This window comes from Heptranchias perlo, chromosome 24 (genome assembly GCF_035084215.1).
Source record: "Heptranchias perlo isolate sHepPer1 chromosome 24, sHepPer1.hap1, whole genome shotgun sequence".
Lineage (NCBI taxonomy): Eukaryota > Metazoa > Chordata > Chondrichthyes > Hexanchiformes > Hexanchidae > Heptranchias > Heptranchias perlo.
In genome coordinates, this window is record NC_090348.1 from 19,084,001 (window position 1) to 19,102,948 (window position 18,948).

Below are 18,948 nucleotides of genomic sequence, written 5' to 3' on the forward strand. Positions count from 1 at the left end.
TGTTTTACTACATTAAAGGCACTATATAAATGCAAGTTCTTTTTGTTGTCCTCGCGCCTGACACTCTATCCCCCCCTGCGCCTGACACTCCATCCCCCCCCACCTTGCGCCTGACACTCCATCCCCACCCCTTGGGACTGACACTTCATCCCCCCGCCTTGCGTCTGACACTCCATTCCACCCCCTTGCACCTGACACTCCACCCCCCTGCGCGCCTGACACTTCATCCCCCACCGCGCACCTGACACTCCATCCCCCCCCAACCACGTGCCTGACACTCCATCCTCCCCCTGGCCCTGCGCGCCTGACACTCCTCTTTCCGGTGTTTTTCCTCTTTCCCTATCTCTTTCTGACTGAAACTTGGCTGATTGGTGGTGACACTGTCATACAAGAGGCTTTCTGAATCCTCACTGCCTGTTTGTACAATTCACCTTCTCCCCCTAACCTCTATGGTGTTGTCATGGATCTCTTCCAAACACACATTGGCCTCACCCATTCCTGCTTTGTCACCTTCTCCTCCTTTGAACACATTATCCAGTTATAACCTCTCACCTTTCCTCTCTCAACCTCTGCACCAGGAAACTTCTTATTCTTATCCCTCAAGCAATATCACAAACAGATTATCTGGTCAATTTCCAGCAATTGTGACCAGAGTAAATCTTCCTCCCTCAGCAGACAGAAATAAATATGAACTCCCAAAAATAATTTTTGTACTTTATGTCAGCATAATTCAATCTTAAAAGTGAAACCACACAGCCATACAATCAATTCTAAACAATTGCAAATTGAGCAAGATTTCCGTTCTGTGGGGAAATATATTGGTCTGGATTTTGCTCTAAATCAGCGCTCCCCGTTATTTCAGTGCAGTTGGTGGAGGAACTTCTGGTGACTGTACATGCACAGTTAAATGCGGAAATGCGGAAGCTCCTCTACCAGATGCCCTGCTCCTCCAGAAGCTTCGCGGGAAGGAGATCTCGCCAGCTAACTCACCATTGAAATGACTGCAATGGTGTGAAGTTCCAATCCTGCCCTGATGGAAATGCAGTAATCTCGCTAGAAATAGCTCCGTCAAGTCTTTTTTAATTGCAACCAAAATTTTAACAGCGTGGTAAGTCTTAATGACTGTCAAACAACCTCTCCGGCACTGAAAGTTTACTTTTACAAATGTGAAGTCTCATTCCTTCACAATTTAATTGTTGTTAGACATCTTAAAACCATGTGTGACATTCCTCCCATCCACTGGTCTAATGCAGATTACTGTGTCCTTGTTTAGAGTGAAGTGTGACTTCCCTGTACTTGATTCATCTTTCTCTGCACTGACTGTCTTTGTTGGTTGCTTATCAAGTAACAAGGTCAAAGGCGCCCAAAGTAATTCAACAGTCAACGAGATTATCTTTTTCTTATGTATATTTTTCCCGGGCTTGAGTGATACACAATTTGCATCTACACCAGTTAATTAACATGTTTCGACTTGCTTGTTCTGAGGAACTCCCTATAATTTATACCAGTATCGATCATCTGTCTCGCTTCCCTTTAATTGGGTGGCTGTTCAACTCTATCAGTCTCACACTGTTTCCCTTCCCCTCATCCATGTCTCAGCAGTATATGTATGACATCCCTCTATGAGAACATCAAGAAACACATGGCCAGCTTCTACAAGCAAACGAACAACACTGTTCACCTCCTCCATTGACCCCAGGGTGTCGTTACTCTCTCCAATTGTCTGTCCAACATTGAGATCAAAATGAGACAAAATTTACTCCAGCTAAATTTGGCCAAACTGAAGCCATCCTCTTCGACTCCCACAAACACCAATGTAACACTGACTCCATTGGTCTCTCCACTGCCACCTCAGGCTGAGCCCAGAGGTGTGGAACCTTGGTGTCCTGCTCGACCCTGAGTTCAGCTCCCTCCCCCCCCCCCCCCCCCCCCCGCCTCACACCCAATTCATTACCAGCCTGCTGTCCAGCACCTCCATAACACTACCTGCTCACCCTCTCTGTTGCCTAGACCATAATCCAGTCTTTATCACCTCGAGGCTCAATCTCTCCCAACCAACGTCCCCATTTCCCCCTCCACAAACTACAAGGTATCCCCAATACTCAGTGCATGTCTTCACCCGGACAATGTTCCAATCCCCTGTTCTCTGCCTTCTTGACAAGTTCCACTGGCTCCCTGAGCTCCAGTGAATTGATATTAATATTCTTCTCCTCCACTTCCAATCCCTTCGTGCCTGACTCCCTCCCAATCTCAGCGATCTCCTCCAGACATCATACATTGATGCACACCCTCCGCTCCTCTCTCCACTCCTGTACCACCAGATTACTCCTCATTCACCGCTCCTTCAGCTCCACTATCAGCAGACGCTCCTCAAGCCACTACACCCCGGGCATCTGGAACTCCCGCCCTCCCTCTGGTCCCCTCCCTCTCCACCTCCAAAAACCTCCTCATTAACCTTCTCTCTCACTGGACGCTCACCACTTCACCCATCTTCACCCTTTCTCCCTCCAGCTTGGTGCTCAGTCTGTGCTCCCTGTCCTGTAAAGTGTTCAGAGACGTCTCTCTGTATGTGCGGAGCGCAGGCCTAATGTAAGTTGTTATGGTCAAAGTGGGCGGCCAATTTGGTACAGAGCGCTCATGCGTTGATGCTCCACACCATGGGGTGGCAGGTCCTGGGTCACCCCTCCCCCCTCCTCATCACAGTAGAAGCCATATTGGCCAAAGTGCTTACCCAGAGGAAGGGAGGAACCATCACAGGCCGAGTCTCACTGGGCAGCTGTCCGAAAACTCCGAGCGGCTGATTAGATTCGAGAATCTGTCACTTCACACTGTTGCTCATGATTCAGACCTCACGGATTCAGCTATTAAATGGTCATATTTCTGAGCATGAACAGATAGACAATTATCTCCTTGCAGAACATGCTCAAAACTGGATTCACTATTGTTGTAGATTATATTAAGCACTTTATCAAAACAAGAGTTATCCACTCTGCAGGATCACTGGCAGCAGCAGAGAAAAACTCAAGCATACAGGCACTGAGCACAGTTAGGGCATCTGTCAGGATTGCTCCCACTGATGACGTTGAGGCATTAGAGTCCAGATTCCAAGACATGATCGTATCTGGTTATAATGTACTTGGATGCAGAATCCAGATCAATATAAGTGAGGGTTCAGTGCAACCGTCTGCACTCTTACAAAGCAGTGGTCACATTCGGGACCTGGTTTCTAACTGTGGCATAGGTGCAGAAGTACAGAAACAAGCGAGTTGTTCTCAAGTCGCCACAAGTCCCTTTCTAGCACCTGCCTCCGTACTCGTGACAAAAGCAGGTCCCAAAGCAAGCAGGCCTCCGCAGCTGACATAAGATAAGCTATTCCTGGCACATAGATGTCAATGTAAGTGACCAGTGGAATCAGAAGAAAGTCCTCAGAAGATATCCGAACAAATGAAGAGAGTGAGAAAAAACCATTAGATTCCATCAAGCCATCCCCATTCAATCAATGGTGCAACCATGTAAAGTATTGACCCATCTTCTAAGCGAACTATCTCCTGGGAGAAGCAAAAACGAGAAAAAAGCTTTGTTGTCAATTCAGGACATCTCTTGGAAAATTCTCTCTGATTCCCTAAGGCAATTAGCAGGCACCAGGAGATAGTGATAGCCTACACACCTACTCCATGTAATAATACATTATTACTTATGAGTCGCACACTTCAAAGACCACTTTGCACTAGTACACATTGCACAAGAGAAAAGCACAGTTGTCCATCATGTTAAACACATACGATACACCCATTATTACTGAAATAAAGACACAACATATGTCAGACTGGTCTTATCACGTCTCTGTCAGTGTCTGGAAGCCGCTTTGGCAAAAAAGTTGGGTATCATTGTCATTTTTACTGCTGCTATCCTATTGGCTGCACAGGTGGTTCAGGAGATGGCACACTTCATCCATGGCATCCTTGCTGAGGTGTAGCTTCCTCACACATTACTCCCTGATGAAGTCAAGGTAGCTCTGTCACCTGCAACCGACACACAGCATGAATAGCAGCAAATCCTGGTGGTACTCCTCTTGTGTCCTTTGATGTTCCTGGCTCTTCTCTGTTGCTTTGCCTCCACCTCTCCCTTCTCTTCCTCCAAAATGTCCAGCAAAGTGAAACTATCCGATGCACCCATGCTACAATGTGGACTGATACATTTGACTTGCTCCTTTCAATGCCTTGTAGCTACTTTTCGAATGTGGAACCTGTGCTAGCACCGCTGGTTCCTGATCCACAGGGCTCACACAGCTAGCTGCAATGGTCAAGGTAATCCTGCCAAGATTTGCTTAGGCTTGCGGCTGGGAAGATCCGTTTTTTTTTTTCACTTTAATGAATCTGGCTGGCTTACCTTTGGGTTGCAGCCAGCTGCACAAAAAAGGTGTGTCTGGAACCAGCAGTCTTGCAGTTCTTGCACTGTATAAAAGTAGCTCTATTTTGCTTCACATTGAATCTCTGTCGATCTATCCATTGCCTTGACACCTAACAGGGTGACAACAAGATATGTGACTGAAGGAAAGCAGGAATAAATTTGAACATTTGGCATTAATTGGTTCTTAATGTCTTAATAAGCCAAAAAACACTGGGACTGTGCATTAATATGTGTTAATTTGATAACTCAAAGAATTTGAAGAGCATAGGCATAAATTACCAAATGGTTTGTAAATAGTGTAATCCCCTGATACATATTTAACCTGTTCTTATAGTCAATTATGCTGACCAATACTTTTCTGCAAGAAAAGGTTATCTCTTTGTGTAAATTTGCAACAGAAATGTTACATTGTCAATAGTTTTGGCATAAGCATAAAATAACCAGCCTAAGGACATTGCATTTCAGTATTCAACTGGACAGCCAAAAATAAACTAAGGTGGGCTACAGCATTACCAAGACCTGTTTTAATAAGCACAAAGATTTTGATGGAAGAGCTAGCGTACTAGAATCATGAACTTTGATGGGCTGAATGGGCTTTTCTTGTTTTTAACTTTTCTTATGATCTATGTTAAAACATATACCATTAATTTTTTTTGAAATACAAGAGAGGTGTGTTTCAGATAAAACAGAATCCTCATCCCAAGACATTATCTATAAAATCTATAGTCTCATAAGTGAGAGACACAAATTCATGAGAAAAATGAATGATGGCATTCAAAGGTCAGCCTAAAATAAAAGAATGCCCATTGACAATGGCAGAGGAGAAAATACACCCATTTGTTTTCAATCAAGGGCATGAGATAGGAACAGAAGGGGGCAAGGCAGTGCTGGAAAATTTGTGTTAGTTGCCCACTTGCCATATGGAGGTGGAAGGCACTATTAACGTAGAATATGAATGCTGCAATCATCTGTACTGCTACTAGCAATGCTCTGCTAACTAAAGACTTAGATTAAAAATCCTCCTGAGACTAATTACAGATATCTGTGATGTCCCATTGCACCAGAAACAGCTGATCAACAATCACTCAGAAAGCATGTCAGTTAATTACAGCAATTCCTATAAATTTGGGGCTTTTTCATTTTTATAGTTTGAACTGTTAAAAATGATTTCACAAATTCAATAAATTTGATATAAATTTATGAAATTCAAGGTCTATAAGATCCATATATGCATCTTTGCCTGTTTATCATTGAAAGCTTGAATGTGTACACTGGCACACTCCTCAGATTGGAGGAAGGAGCTGTATTCATTGCTTTGTGCATATTTTGTAATAAAACAGGGAAAATAAACAAATCAGAATATCAGGTACTGAATTTAAAACAGAAGAAAAAACTGGAGTGACTGAAGTTTAAAAGCTGAAATTCTGTATTGATCCTCTTCAGTTTTCCCTCCTTAAGAGTGATTAAAGCATAAATCTAATAATATTGAATTCTGTAACAGCAAGCAAAGGTTGCTTAAAATCGCTAATTTGACCCATGAAACAAAATCAAAAATTAGTAGCTCCACACATCCATTCTTTCAAAGGGTTGTTCCTCCTCCTCCGTCCCATCTGTCCTGCAACAATGAAATGTGCCAGAGTTACAGCTGCTTCTGCCATTGCTGCAAACTGCCTTTGTCTGTGCGCCTGCATCTATTTGCTCTGTTAGCGCAGTAGTAATTAAAGCCAGGTGGAATCAAGTCTTAATTATCCCAGACAGTACTGTTAAAATTAGTGGTGATTGCAGTGTGTGGTATTATTAAAGTATTGAGATTTCCCTTTAACATGTGCAATGTGATATTATTATTTGTTCACTAATACAGACAGCATCAAAGCAATGGAAAAAATTAATTTGTCATTTACCTTGATTTTAGGGGCATGTGTGACTAATGAGAAAATAGTGAAAAGAATGTACTACTGCTTGTGTCACTACTGTACTGGTAACAAAGTATAAACACATCTCTATGATTAAAATTCAGACCTGATTTGTGTTTTTTTACAGTTATTTTGCAAATATGCTTCCCAGTAAAATACTTCTAAACTATATTTATTTATCTTGGATTGTTCCAGCTTCTGATGGTGCAAGCCACACTACTGCGGATGTTTACACACTACAGCCTGAAAATTACTGTGAACAATGTTATCACACAAATGCTTAATGCATTTCTATCAAATTCTTCTGTCCGTTATTTTAATGGAAGTGTTAGCCCAGTTAAGATAAGCTAGCTAATGCTTCTGTGAGAATAGCGGAGAGAGTAATTTGATATGAGGGGGGTAAGCATTGATAAGGTTACATCACTCACTGTAATCTCCAGGCAGACCAGGTTAAAATCCGCCTGATGATGTAGACCTATCATTTGCATGACTGCACCTTAACTAGGGCAGCTTTATCTTACACCTTCCCCCACTTCCAGTGGAATTTCGGGCTGAACTTAAAGGTAGTGTATAAACAGCTTATCCTGTCTAATTCCAAAATTCTGACCCTCAATCCAGTTAGATCTGCTGGGTTTACACTCTACCACACTATAGACTTTAAAACAAAAGCTCACTTCCTACGCTGTGAAATACACTGCAGTTTCAAACTGGCCCAACTTTGCCATACGGTACCATCTTCTCTGTTGACTTAAAAGCTAATTTAAAAAGCAGGCCATCCTGCTATCCAGCAAACTGCCTATCTGGAAACTGATATATAAAATGAAAATAAAATCAGACCTGATATATCGTTCACCCTCACATGAACATATGCCAAAATAAAAGCAAATGGATAACTATATCTCATAATTACATTAGATCAATCACCATTTGTAGGTTATCAATAGTATTTGTTCAGCAGAATACAATTGGTACTTCCAGTATGGAGACATCTAATAGCCTGACTGTCTGTGCCCAAAGTATCAAGCTGAGCAAATTGAATAGAACAACACCAAAGCAGCAAGGTATCAAGAAGTGCTTCTTAGGAACAATGCAGCTGAAGTGACCCCTTTTGCATTTTAGACTGTCATGTAAATTCCCTCCATCTTGCAGAAAGTAACTAGTCGTGACTGATCTTAACCTCGTGTAACCCTGGGTTTTAACTCCTCACCTGCTGTTCTGAGCAATAAAAAAAATCCAAATCAAGTATTTAATCCAGTCAAAAAATATTTTTTTGGCACACTAGTGCTCCTTCTAAGTGTCACCTGCGAGGCTGGAATAGGATGAGGTGGCTGGCTGTTTACTCTTTTTATGAGCCTCTTGGGATTGTGTGGAGCCAATATCTCAAGTGCCTGGGCAATGTGATTCTGCTGTTTATCACTTACATTTTCACGCATCGGATGGTGCTGGCCAGGAGTCATGCTAATCTTATTGTTCTGAGAGACAGCAAGATCCAGTGAGCATCTTCATGCTAGGCCACTGGTACTCAGCACTGGCTCGGAAAGTCCAGTGGTGGGCGGGAAGGCGGAGTGATGGACTCAGTAAGAGCTTTGAAACCCTGAGTTATTGTTCATAATATCATTGTAGGTACAACACAGAAGAAGGCCATTCTGCCCATCTTGCCTGTGCCAACTCTTTGAATTTGTTCCCTTTAAGTATTTGTCCAATTCACTTTTGAAAGTTACTATTGAATCTGCTTCCACCACTCTGTCAGGCACTGCAATCCAGACAATTACAACTCGCTATGTAAAAAAAAATGTTTTCTCATGTCGCCTCTGGCTCTTTTGCCGATCACCTTAAATCTGTACCTTCTGGTTACTGACGCTTCTGCCACTGGAAACAGTTTCTCCTTATTTACTCTGTCAAAACGGTTCATGATTTTGAACCCCTCTATCAAATCTCCCCTTAACCTACTCTGTTCTAAGGAGAACAACCCCAGCTTCTCCAGTCTCTCTATATAACTGAAGTCCCTCATCTCTTGTGCCATTCTAGTAAATCTCTTCTGTACCCTCTCTAAGGCCTTGACATCCTTCCTAAAATGTGGTGCCCAGAATTGAATACAATACTCCAGCTAAGGCCTAACCAGTGTTTTATAAAGGTCTAGCATAACTTACCTGCTTTTGTACTCTGCTTCTATTAATAAAGTCCAGGATCCTATATGCTTTAACAGCCTACTCAACTTTTCCTGCCACCTTCAAAGATTTGTGTATGTGCACCACCAGGTCTCTCTATTCCTGCACCCCCTTTAAAATTGTATGATTTAGTTTATATTGCCTCTCCTGATTCTTCCTACCAAAATGCATCACTTCACACTTCTCTGCATTAAATTTCATCTGCCAGGTGTCTGCTCATTTAACCAGTCTGCCTATGTCCTCCTGAAGTCTGTTACTATCCTTCACATTGTTTACTACATTTCTGAGTTTCATGTCATCTGCAAACTTTGAAATTATACCCGCTATTTCTAAGTCCAGGCCATTAATATATTAAAAAGTGCAGTGGTCTTAACACTGACCCCTGGAGACCACCACTGTGTACTTCCCTCCAGTCTGAAAAACAACCATTCACCACTACTCTCTGCTTTCTGTCCCCCAGCCAATTTTGTATCCATGCTGCCACTGTCCCTTTAATCCCATGGGCTTCAATTTTGCTAACAAGTCTATTATGTGGTACTTTATCAATGCCTCTTGAAAGTCCATATACACAACATCAATCGCACTACCTCATCAACCCTCTCCATTACTTCATCAAGAACTCATCAAACTAGTCAAACACAATTTTCCTATAACAAATCTGTGCTGACTTTCATTTATTAGCCCATACTTTTCCAAGTGCCACTTTACTTTGTCCCATATTATTGTCTCTAAAAGTTTCCCCACCACTAACATTAGGCTGAATGGTCTGTAATTGGCGAGTTTATCCCTCTCCCCTTTTTTGAACAGAGGTGTAACATTTGCAATCCTCCGATCCTCTGGCACCGTCACCATATCTAAGGAGGATTAGAAGATTCTGGCCAGAGCCTCTGCAACTTCCACCCTTACTTCCCTCAATAACCTGGGATGCATCTCATCTGGACAGGGTGACTTTTCGCCTTTGAGTACTGCCAATCTTTTAAGTACCTCCTTTATATATTTTTATCCTATCCAATATCGCTACCACCTCCTCCTTTACTGCTACAATGGCAGCATCCTCTTCTTTAGTGAAGACGGGTGCAAGGTATTAATTTAGTAGCTCAGCTATGCCCTCTGCCTTCACAAGATCTGTTTTGTCCTTAATCGATCCCACGCTTCCTTTGACTACCCTTTTACTATTTATATGTTTATAAAGACTTTTGGGTTCCCTTTTATGTTAGCCACTAATCTATTCTCATACTCTCTCTTTGCCCCTTTTAGCCCCTTTTTTAGATCTCCTCTGTACTTTCTGTATTCGGCTTGTTTCTCTACTGTATTAGGAACCTTACATTTGTCATAAGCCTCTTTTTCTATTTCATTTTAATCTCTATATCTTTAGTCATCCAGGGAGCTCTAGCTTTGGATGCCCTTCCTTTCCCCCTCGTAGGGATGTGCCTACTCTGTACCCAAACCAACTCCTCCTTGAAGGCCTCCCATTGTTCAATTACTGTTTTGCCTACCAATTTTTGATTCCAATCCACCAAGGCAAGATCCCCTTTTAATTCAATTAAATTTGCCCTCCTCCAGTTAAGCATTTTCACATTTGATTGTTCCACATTCCTTTCCATATCTATTCTAAACCTATTGATATTATGATCACTGTTCCCCAAATGCTCCCCCATTGAAACATGCTCCACCTACCCCACTTCATTCCCCAGAACTAGATCCTGCACTGTTTCCTCCCTGGTTGGGCTAGAAATACACTGTTCCAGAAAGTTTGCTTGAACACCTTTCAGGAATTCTTCCCCCTCTTTGCCCTTTACACTATTATTGTTCTAGTTTATATTGGGATAATTGATGTCCCCCATTATTACTACTTTATAGTTCTTGCATCTTTCTGTAATTTTCCTGTAAATTTGCTCCTCTATCTCCTTCCCATTATTTGGTGGCCAATAGTATACAGCCAGCAGCATAATAGCTCCTCTATTGTTCCTTAATTCTAACCAAATAGATTCTATAATAAAAACAGAAAATGCTGGAAATATTCAGCAAGTCAGGCAGCAAATGTGGATAAAGAAACAGAGTTAACGTTTCAGATCGATGACCCTTCGTCAGAACTGGAAGATGTTAAAGGTTAAACAGATTTTAAGCAAGTACAGAGCCAGGGAGAAGGGGTGGGTAGGAAGGGGAGGAAAGGAAAGAAAAGGGAAAAGGGCAGGAGTGATTAAATGACAAAAGGAATGATAGTCCAAGGCAAGGAGGGTAGTAACGGGACGAGAAACAAAAGATGGGAGTGGAGGAACTGTCAATGGCAACGTCAGAACAATTACCAGCACCTGCTGTCCGAAAAAAATGTTATGATCAGAAGTTATTGAAATCATGTTGAGTCCAGAAGGTTGTAAAGTGCCTAATCGAAAGATGAGGTGCTGTTCCTTGAGCTTCATTGGAACCATGTAAGAGGCCGAGGACAGAGAGATCAGAGTGGGAGTGAGACGGGAATTAAAATGGCAAGCAACCGGCTGGGCAGGGTAACGTTTGAGGACTGAGCGGAGGTGTTCAGCAAAGCGATCACCCAGCCTGCATTTGGTCTCCCCATAGTATAGGAGACCGCATTGTGAGCAGCGAATACAGTATACTAAATTGAAAGAAGTACAAGTAAATCGCTGTTTCACTTGGAAGGAGTGTTTGGGGCCCTGGACGGTGGGAAGGGAGGAGGTGAAAGGGCAGGTGTTGCATCTCCTGCACTCACACGGGAAGGGCCATGGGGAGGAGAGTGGGTTTTGGGGGTGTTGGAAGACTGGACCAGGGTCTTCCGACCTACATCTGCGACTCTTCCAACGCCCTCCACCACTTTAACAGCATCCAGTTCCCCGGCCATATCACTCATATTTTCACCATGGACGTCCAGTCCCTCTACACCTCCATCCCCCACCAGGAGGGCCTGCGGGCCCTACGCTTCTTCCTTGAACGGAGGACACTAGTCTCCATCCACCACCACCCTCCTTCGCCTGGCTGAATTTGTTCTTACGTTGAACAACTTCTCCTTTGACTCCACTCTCAGCCTCCAAATTAAAGGTGTCGCTATGGAAACCCATATGGGTCCTAGCTATGCCTGCCTTTTTGTGGGATATGTGGAACATTCATTGTTCCAGTCCTACTCAGGTTCCCTCCTCGACTCTTTTTCTGATACATTGATAACTGTATCGGTGCCGTTTCCTGCTCTTGCCTCAAACTGGAAAATGTTATCAACTTTGCTTCCAATTTCCATCCTTCCCTCTTCTTCACATGGTCCATCTCCGACTCTTCCCTTTCCTTCCTCGACTTCTCTATCTCCATTTCTGGGGATAGGCCGTCAACCAATATCTATTATAAGCCCGTCACCCACAGCTACCTTGATTACACTCCCTCCCACCTCACCTCCTGTAAGGACTCTATTCCCTTCTCTCAGTTTCTCTGTCTCCATCACATCTGTTCCGTCGATGCCACCTTCCACACCAATGCTTCCAATATGTCTTCCTTTTTCCTCAACCGAGGATTCCCCTCCACTGTAGTTGACAGGGCCCTCGATTGTGTCTGTCCCATTTCCTGCACTTCTGCCCCCACTCCTTTCCCTCCTCCCAGAACCACGATAGGGTTCCCCTCGTCCTCACCTTCCACCCCACTAGCCTCCACATTCAACACATCATCCGCCGCCATTTCGGCCACCTCCAGCGCGATGCCACCACCAAACTCATCTTCCCCTCCCCTTTCAGCAATACAAAGGGACCGCTCCCTCCGCGACACCCTGATCCACTCTTTCATCACCCCCAAAACCCACTCTCCTCCCCATGACACCTTCCTGTGTGAGCGCAGGAGATGCAACACCTGCCCTTTCACCTCCTGCCTTCCCACCGTCCAGGGCCCCAAACACTCCTTCCAGGTGAAACCGCGGTTTACTTGTACTTCTTTCAATTTAGTATACTGTATTCGCTGCTCACAATGCGGTCTCCTATACGATGGGGAGATCTAACGCAGACTGGGTAATCGCTTTGCTGAACACCTCCGCTCAGTTCGCAAGCATGACCCTGCCCCGCCAGTCGCATGCCATTTTAATTCCCCGTCCCACTCCCACCTCTCTTTCCTCGGCCTCTTACACTATTCCAATGAAGCTCAATAGGGACTAGAAGCACTATAGGCACTTTACAACCTTCTGGACTCAACATTGATTTCAATAACTTCTGATCATAACCACTGCTCCCATTTTATCGGCAGCAGGTGCTGTTAATGGTTCTGCTGTTGGCATTTACAGCTCCTCTAGACCCATCTTTTGTTTCTTTACTTGTCCCATTACCACCCTCCTTGCCTTGCACCATCATCCCTTTTGTCATTTAATCACTCCTGCCCTCCACCCTATCAGAGACCTTCCCTTTTTTTCCTCCCTCCCTTTCCCTGCTTCTGTACTTGCTTAAAATCTGTTCATCTTTAACTGCTTCCAGTTCTGATGAAGGGTCGTCGACCTGAAACGTTAACTCTGTTTCTTTCTCCATAAATGCTGCCTGACTTGCTGAGTATTTCCAGCATTTTCTTTTTTTATTTCAGATTTCACTTTTTGATTTCAAATAGATTCTGTCTTTGACCCCTCAACCACATCATCCTACATCATCCAGTGCTATAATAGCTTCTTTGATCAATACTGCCACCCACCCACCCTCTCCTTTCTTTCCTTCCCTATCTTTCCTGAATGCATTATAGCCTTGGAATATTAATTACCCAAACCTCTCCTTTGAGCCAGGTCTTTGTTATTGCCACTGTATCATAGTCCCATGTGCCAATTTGAGCCTGCAGCTCACCAACCTTATTTACCACGCTACATGTATTTACGCACTTGCACTCCAATCTCACCTTAGACTGCCTCGCATTTGCTCCCTGTCTGATCCCTCTTATTTCTAAACTATTCTTTACTCTAATGCTACTTGTCCCGCCCAGTCCTCTGTGCACCTTGTTTCTCCTCTCTAATGTTTCCTTCTGGTGCCCACTCCCCAGCCAAATTTTAAGCCCTCCCCTGCAGCACTAGTTAACCTCCCCGCAAGGACATTGGTTCCAGCTCTATTGCGGCGTAACCCATCCACGTAGAACAGATCCCTGCTGTCCCAGAACTGGTCCGAATGCCCCAGAAATCTGTAGCCCTCCCTCCATGTTAAGATTGGATAGCCATGTGGCGAAGGATAAAATACTAGAGCCTGGTCTTCAGTTGCTTCCAAGTCTTTATTCACAGAGATTCCCCTTACACACACCACATCCTAGATAAGCTCTCCTATAAAAAGGATACAAGAGAGTCCCCAATTGATACCCACCACCCGAATAAAATTAACATTAATTGATATAAATCATACAATTAACAGATTTCCTTTTCTCTCCCTCTTCAAATAAAAAAAATTAAAATTTGTACACATAATACAAACAAAAATTTCAAACATCAAAAACTTGCATACTCTTTACAACTTATACTATACACAGCATTACATTGTGAGGCGACCCTTCTCCAGGACCCCTAATAATTTCTTCGTACATGTACTTTTTTTAGTAAAACTATCTGACAGTTGATGGCTTGAATCCACCCATTTAATTTTAGAGATTTCCTTTCTCTCCAGCATTTGTTTCAAGCCAGCAAGGTCAACCCATAATCTTCTCACTCACATTTTTCGTAGAGTGTACATTATCCCACAATGAGCAATTATCTACATAACATTCAGTGGGTATACTATCTTCAGTACTCCCATTGTACAGGATGTCACTCAAAATATTTGCCAAGTAGAATCCCATATCCACTGCATCAACAAGAGCCTGTATTTCAGCAGCCAGAGTACTTTTAACAACCCTTTTTTTTCTTAGCTTCCCAAGTTAAAGGACAACATTTCCCATTCTCACCCATAAGAAACACTCTGAAATCAGCTGCACTGGAATACCCATCTGGAAGATTAGCATGTGAAGCATCGCCAAAGATAACTAGCTTCATTTTCTTTGGGTCACCTAAGGATGGGAACTTAAGTACACATTTATCGATATTTAATTTTCGTAATGTTTTATTTGCCCTCAACATTCTCTACTATGGGGTGTTTCATTGAAATACTTAACTCCAACACATCAAAACTAGCATCTGGTCTCGTCTGAGTGCACAACCAGTTCAACTGACCAATCAAGCTTAGTAATTGCTCTGTCTCTTCTTTTGATATATCACCTTTCTGTGATGACCTCGTACAATTCACCGGGATGGGAGTAACACTCTAAATAGGATTGTTGATTTAAAGTTATACCAGACCCACTCTGCTTAATATCTAAACCAATATATTTAAAAGCCCCACAGGCCTGAGTCCAAATTTTAAATCCTATTCTAATCTTATTAATGCCGAATTTCTCAAATTCAACAGTACTACCCCATAAGAAGTCATCAACATGCATCATGAAGATGCCTGAAAGTTTTGTGTTATGGTACCAATAAAACATTGCGGGATCTGATTTTAGTTGAACACAACCTATTTTCAGCAAAAAAGGTATTTTTTAGTGAGACCATATCCTGGAAGCATCAATCAGGTCATAAGCACATTTGTTTAGTTTCCATAGTTTTCCTTCTGCATCTGCTGCCTCTTTAGGCAGTTTCAGAAACACTTCTCTCTGAAAAGTATCGCCCTGCAGAAATGTGGCTTTTATGTCAATTGACCTTCATTCCCATGAAAATGTTGCAAAAAGAGCTAAAAAGATTTTAAAGATTACCTTTCCAGCGGTGGGAGAATCCATTCGAACATCTGTATCACCCAGTTTCTCTTCAAAACCCCTAGCTACCAATCTCGTTTAGCCTTATAAGTCCCATTTGCAAGGACTTTTTCAGTACAAACCCATCTATGTGACAAAGCTGGTTGACCCTTATCTGTTACCTCAGAATAAACTCCAAATTCTTTCCAACTATCTAACTCCCTTTGTTTTGCCTCTGACTTGTTTATCCTCAAGTTTATTGGCAGCCACCAAAACTTCATGATCATGAGGACTTCTGCTTTTAGTTCTGTTACGTGACTGTTCTGTGGTTTTTGTTTCATTATTTGACCTAGTCAATCTATGTCTTCTACTTCCACTTCTATGTCTGTAGGGACTACTACTGCGAGATCTCCCTCTTCCATCTCTAATTCATGATCGTTTTCTGACGTGAGCTTCACTTCTGGACTTCCTATCACTACTTGTACTCCACTTTCGTACTTTCCACTCTTTTACCCCATTCTGCCAGTCCATGGACCTTGCTTCATGGCCATCATCCTGAACATTCAACCAAAATTTAAAACTACCAGTAGCTTTGCCTGCACGTCCCAAAATTGTTGCAACCCTCTATTCATTAGTCCCTTCTGGAACATATATCACTCGTCTACCTACTTTGGGTAATTGTACTGTGGATGTGATAGCTCTGTCATGTGTTTCTTGATCACTGACATTACCACTGTTCAGCCCTTGATCTACCTCATTCTGTACCTCAGGAACCTCATCAAAAAAAACCATGACCGTCAGAGGCACAAGGTGCCTCATTTACTTCTATCAACTGCTCAGAGTCTGAGATTTTATAATTAATTCCAATTAATCATGAGGAATGAACCCTAACAGTTTGATTGCCATGTTGAACAATTGCCGTCTTATCATCATGACCTATTACCTTACTAGGGCCTTTCCATTCTCTCATTTATAGTATACCAAATCTCCTGAATTGAACTCTGTCTCAGATGGTCTAATACGATGCCTCAGCGCTCTACGAATTTTCTTTGATACCTCTGCCTTGATTAAAGCCTGTAAGCCTGTCTCCCTGCATGCATAGCATTTAAATGCTCAGAAAAAGTGGCACTAATTGTAGTAACTTCTACAGCAGGAAGATTATCACAAACAACAGAAGGTAATTTGGGATTGCGCCCACAGACTAGTTGGTAAGGACTATATCCTCCAGCCATCTGAAGAGAATTCTTTGCATGAACTACCCATGCTAGGGCAATTAACAATTTACAGTCTGAACGATCAGCCAAAATTTTATGCACCATGCTATCAATCCCAGCATGATTCCTTTCACAAAGACCATTGCTAAAAGGGCTCTCAGCTGCTGTATTCATGATAATTCTATTCATATTCTCACACATATCTTTGAACTCCGCATGAGCGAACTCATCTCCATTATCGGTCAAAAGCTTTGCTGGTGTTCCAATCCAGTCCCTATCCATACTTCCATAATTTTATCCAGAATAACCCTCTACTCCTTACTATATATTAGTGTAGAAATACTAAATCTCGTAGCCTGGTCAATAAAATGTAAGATGAAAACATTTCTGTCTTTGCCTCATTTCTTTAGATGTATGGCAACTACCTTGTTAAAGTCAGGTGCTAATAGAACACTTACAATGGGATGTGGGGTCGTCCATCTATACTTCTTGCAGATTTCACAGTTCTCACTAATCTCGTCTATTAGCCTTGTATACTCCTCATTAACTACTCCTGCATCTTTTAGCAGGATTTTTAAACGTTGACAAGTAGTGTGTAAATTGTCTATGTAACTTTAAGACACTTTGTTTTTTTTCCTCTCTTATCCTTATTGCCTGATGCCATTAATACTTGCCTAACACGCTGATGAGAAACATCAGGTTTTATTAAGGGGATACAATAATGCCCTGACTGGGTAACAGCAGATCAACCCATTTCCCAAAAATAATTGCCTCATCGTTTTCCATGTCAAGTTTAATTTTTGCCTTTTTCATGGAAGGTTTACCCAAAAGCATAGGTATCTCACTAGAGGTTACATCCATACTTATAAAATGGCTTACTCCAGCTATCTTACATGGAATTACCACTCTCTTGAGTGACCTCAAGGTGTTGTCATCTCCAAAGCTAAAACACGTAGAACTTTTATATTCCTTAACCTCGATCCTCACTACTTAGTGAACCAAGATAGCATTTCAACCAATCTACCCCACATACAGTTGAAGTACATGCACTATCTAACACCGCACAACTAAAGGAATCCATGACGAACACGTTCATCACAGGATTAAAACTCCTTGTGACCAGTATAATCTGTTCATGTTCATCATTATCTTCATCCTCTTCTTCAGAACGACTTTCTTCATGCGTCATTTCAAAGACCCTGCGTCTTTGCTCTGGACAATATGCCTCATAATGATACTTAGAGTCACATCTAAAGCATCTACTAATTTTTCCTTGGGCATTCATTCACCCGTTATCACTATCCCAATTTTGTCTTCTGTTGATATAACAGAATTTGCTATACCTGCTTTCATCACCAATCTGGCAGTCTTTAATCCTTCCATCATATTGATGCCAGCATCCGGTCTCTTGAAAATTTTGAAACTTGGACTGGTGCCTGCGTTTAGTATCTGCCACATTTCAAAACCTGGTAACCATCAAATCTTCCTTTCTTTGTGCCGCAGCGAAAGACCCCGCTTGTTCCATGGAGGCTGAAGGAATTTCTTTAAGGCAGCAGACATTTGATCCAACAGAGTCTCCTTTTCCAAGAACTGAATGCCAATTAGGACCAGTTGCTTGTCCATATGAGACATCTTAGCACAATCAGGTCATAAACACAGATCCAGGGATTCCTAATTTGAATTTTGTCAACTTTTTGTACAATTTGTTAAGTCCATGATATACTCATTGAATGACCATCCATTTTCCAAAATCTGTCAAATGCTGACCAGGCCTCATAGGCACTTAATAGGTCATCTTTCTTGTAGATTTGATCTAGAAATTCTATTAGAAAGGTAAAACCTTCATCATTATCCAAAAGATCTGCATCCATCCCAGAAAATAACTTACTTCTGATTTTACTTCATTCAGGAAGCGACAACACCAAGGTCATGCCTTGTTTTCACTTTGGTAGAGTAGTAACGCATGTCCACATATAAACCTCATTCTTCCACTGGTCATATGGTTCAAACTCTGAGAAAATCTGAGGAAAATCGTACCTCGATGATTTAAACTTGCTTTCTGACATTTTCCACAATGGCACTAGGTTTTCAAGTTTTGTTTTGTATGTCCAAAAAAAACCTGTAGTTTCCAACCTCCATCTTTAGGCAGCCATTCTCTACTACCATGTTAAAATTGGATCGCCATGTGGTGAGGGATAGAATACCAGAACCTGGTCTTTAGTTGCTTCCAAGCCCTTATTCAGAGATTCCCCTTACACACACACCACACCCTAGCTAAGCTCTCCTATAAAAAGGACACAGGAGCGTCCCCAATTGATACCTACCACCTGAATACAATTAACAATAATTGATATAAATCATACAATTAACATTCCAGCCACACATTAACCTGTCTGATCCTACTATTCCTATACTCACTAGCACAATGCATTGGGAGTAATCTAGAGATTACTATCTTTCAGGTCCTGCTTTTTAACTTCCTCCCTAGCTCCTAAAACTCTGACTGCAGGACCTCAACCCTTTTCCTTCCTATGTCAT